Below are 2,962 nucleotides of genomic sequence, written 5' to 3' on the forward strand. Positions count from 1 at the left end.
GATTTGAAGCTCTTACCTAAACACTTCAGAAAGGCTTCAGGTCTGCCTGCTTAGGATCATGACACACAACTCTCAAAGTATTTCATCCTTGCTGTATGGACAAAAGAACATTTCAAGTGCAAGCTGGAAATCCTGGCTCCCCACCGGTTCCCCCCATCCTCCCCCAGAAGCAACAAGTGGATTTCTGTAGGTCCTGGGTGAAACACTCGGGGACACAGGATCTGCCATCAGCTCGGGTAAAATGAAATACCCCTGAGATGTGACAGGTCCAATCTCCTTGTCCAGTGCCCCCAAGACAGGTCAGGAACATCTATAGGAAAACATTTCTGCAAAACAGGAAAAGAACCTCCCTGGAGTAAGGCAATGGATCTGTATTTGGAGACTTCCTTGTATTATTTGACTTTTTATGGACTTCAGTGAAAACTTTGCCAACTAAAGATCATCAGAGTGAGCCATAGCTGATGTGCATTAAAAAAACCACAAACGAACAAAAAAGGCAATAAACCAAAATAAGACCAACAACAACAACAAAAACCCAGCTCGATTTCACTTTTTAGTTTCCACAAGTGAGGAGAAAACACAACTGGCTGTTGGTGACTGGAACCAGAGGGTCCAGCTGTTCACCTCATGCACTGATGACCAGACATGTCCTTTTCTCTCTGTCCCTGAAAAAGGGAACACTGGAAGTGCAGATTTCTGCAGTGTTTACGCTCCCGGTTTAGGACACTGAAGAACCCAGCAGCCTCAATAGGTTCTCCCTGCGGGCCTTATCGCTCTGAGCAAAAGGACTTGAAATACTTGGAGAGCTGTTAGTCCTTCTAAGAAAGAAAAGAACAGTTGAAGATTTCTTGATGTATCCTCTTTGTCATTTAAACCATTTGCCAGGGGCTCCTGCATCTGTAATTCCTGAGAGCATTGTTGGGCTGTCCTCAAAAAAAGAGCCACAGCTCTTGCTGCCCTTATCACCTACTTGTGATTCTATGTTGAGATTTCTCTCCTAGAAGTAAAACAAAGGTATTTTTTAGTAGTGAGACAGCCACACCTTGCCCGAATTCTTTCAGGCCTCTCAGAACAACCCCCCCTGGGGTGCACTCAGGCTGCAAGTCAATTTATCTGTGTTTTCCTGATAAATCTGGCTGTGCAGTAAACTTCTTGGGTTTTGGGAAAGACCATGTATGGGGCAGTTACGAGTCTGATACTGTCGATAATGCAGGCAGCTTCCAGGAATCCATCTGTTGAGATGATAATGATGGATCAGGAGTTCTGGTTAAAAAAAAAAATAGCCTGGAATTTAGGACTGAATGATACTTACAGAGATACCTGCTGCAGTTTTCCTTCCCAGGACATGCTTTTAACAGGTGACAGACACAATTTAGCTTTGCCTCATCAGATCACTCTGAGGATGTCACTGTGAAGAAGAAAGATCTGCCAAATAATGACCAGCTGTTTCACTGGCACAGTCTTTCAGACAGTACAGCACCACCTGTCCAGATGAGCCTGTCGGGGAAGAAATTAGTCTTTTATCTTTGATCTGGTCCATGTGCATACTAGACACAGAAAGTCAACCAAATCAAATGCCTCCCTCCTTTGTGCCGTTTTTATTCTTGCCTAATTGGCTTAGTTTCAATTCACATCTTCAAGATGTAACTATTTATTTCTGCTATTTCAAGTTTTAGACCTAACTAGGGCACTTTTGTGTACATTGAATGGGCCACTCTGATCTGTCAGGCTATTTCAGCAGGGAGGGCTAGGAATTTTCCAATCAAAGTGAGGGAATATTCAGAAAAGCTGGAGCGGGACCAGCAGCAGCTGCTAGAGGGCCCGATACTGGACAGCCCCAAAAGCAGGTGTCCTCAGGGCAAGGTCCAGCAGCTGGACCAGGCTGAGTGAGGCCATCCCTGCTCCCTGACCAAAAGGCACAAAAAGCACTTGAGGGGCAGGAGCCTTTCTGGCTGGGAGAACCTGACTGCGTGGGAAGGAGGGACAGCCTGCAGCCTTCCTCCTCCTCACTGCAGACAGTGAACCGAGCAGGGTGGACACGGGTGTCGAGGTGACCCCCGAGGGCAGGGCTTTCTGGGCAGGGGCTGTTGTCACAGGGGGGCTATGGTACCATCTCCTGTTGCCATCACGCCTCATGGGTAGTCGGGCTAGAGGTGGCCCCAGGGATGGAAGATCCCAGGGGCCTGGTGCCTGCTCCACTGTCACAGCTCAGGGCACCCGGGGCCAGCCCCAGGGTGGCAGCAGGTTCCTGCATCCCGTGCCCAGAGGGACGCAGCTCCCTCCAGGTGAGCTGCTCCGCACAGGAGCTGAGCCACCTGCAGGGAGAGGATCCCTGCTGGCAAAACCTCCCGCAGGAGACCAGGCCCAACAACGAGCTGCCTCCTGCCTTTGTGGGTTTATTTTTTCTCCTGAGCTCTCAGAAACCGCATTTGCTCTCTCACTAAGCCAGGCCCGGGAAGGCTGCTGGGACAGCAGCAACACATGGGTTCCTGATCAATCGATGTGAAGCAAAGAGCTGCAGCAGCAGGGAAGCAGGCAGATACATCAACACACTTCCAGACAAGCCCAGCAAGTCTTGTTTTCCAGGTACTTATGTCCTGTTCCTCACAGCACATCCAGCTCCAGAATTCTTCTATTATAAGGGAACTATTTTATTTTTTTTTCCTGCTGAAAATATTCGTAGGCACCAAATCAAGACAACTCAGACTGTTCCTCAGCTCTTACCAAGGTTCACTGGCAACCAACCCAGCACTTCTGCCACCCACTCTCTGGTCACTGTGCTATTTTTGCCAAACATAGAAAGAATTTTTTAAGCAAAACCTGAAGCAGACATGTAGCAATGAAGAATTCAGAAAAACACATTGAATTTTAATCATTATATGCAACTAACACAGAGCCTAGTAAAGGCAATTTTGGCCTCTCTAATTGACTTCTTTGTAACAACTCAAGATATAAAGAAAAA

The 2,962-nt window shown here is 47.5% G+C and overlaps 1 long non-coding RNA gene across 1 annotated transcript; it reads right to left on the reverse strand.

Moving 5' to 3' along the window:
* Window positions 1–372: 372 nt before the first annotated feature.
* Window positions 373–2,909, reverse strand: LOC127396357 (uncharacterized). The gene is made up of 2 exons (XR_007891987.1): window positions 1,313–2,909; window positions 373–1,232 (listed from the first exon to the last, which is right to left on the reverse strand). It is a non-coding gene; the product is annotated as an uncharacterized LOC127396357 (long non-coding RNA).
* Between the last annotated feature and the right edge of the window lie 53 nt (window positions 2,910–2,962).

This window comes from Apus apus, unplaced genomic scaffold (assembly GCF_020740795.1).
Source record: "Apus apus isolate bApuApu2 unplaced genomic scaffold, bApuApu2.pri.cur manual_scaffold_87_ctg1, whole genome shotgun sequence".
NCBI classification, from domain to species: Eukaryota; Metazoa; Chordata; class Aves; order Apodiformes; family Apodidae; genus Apus; species Apus apus.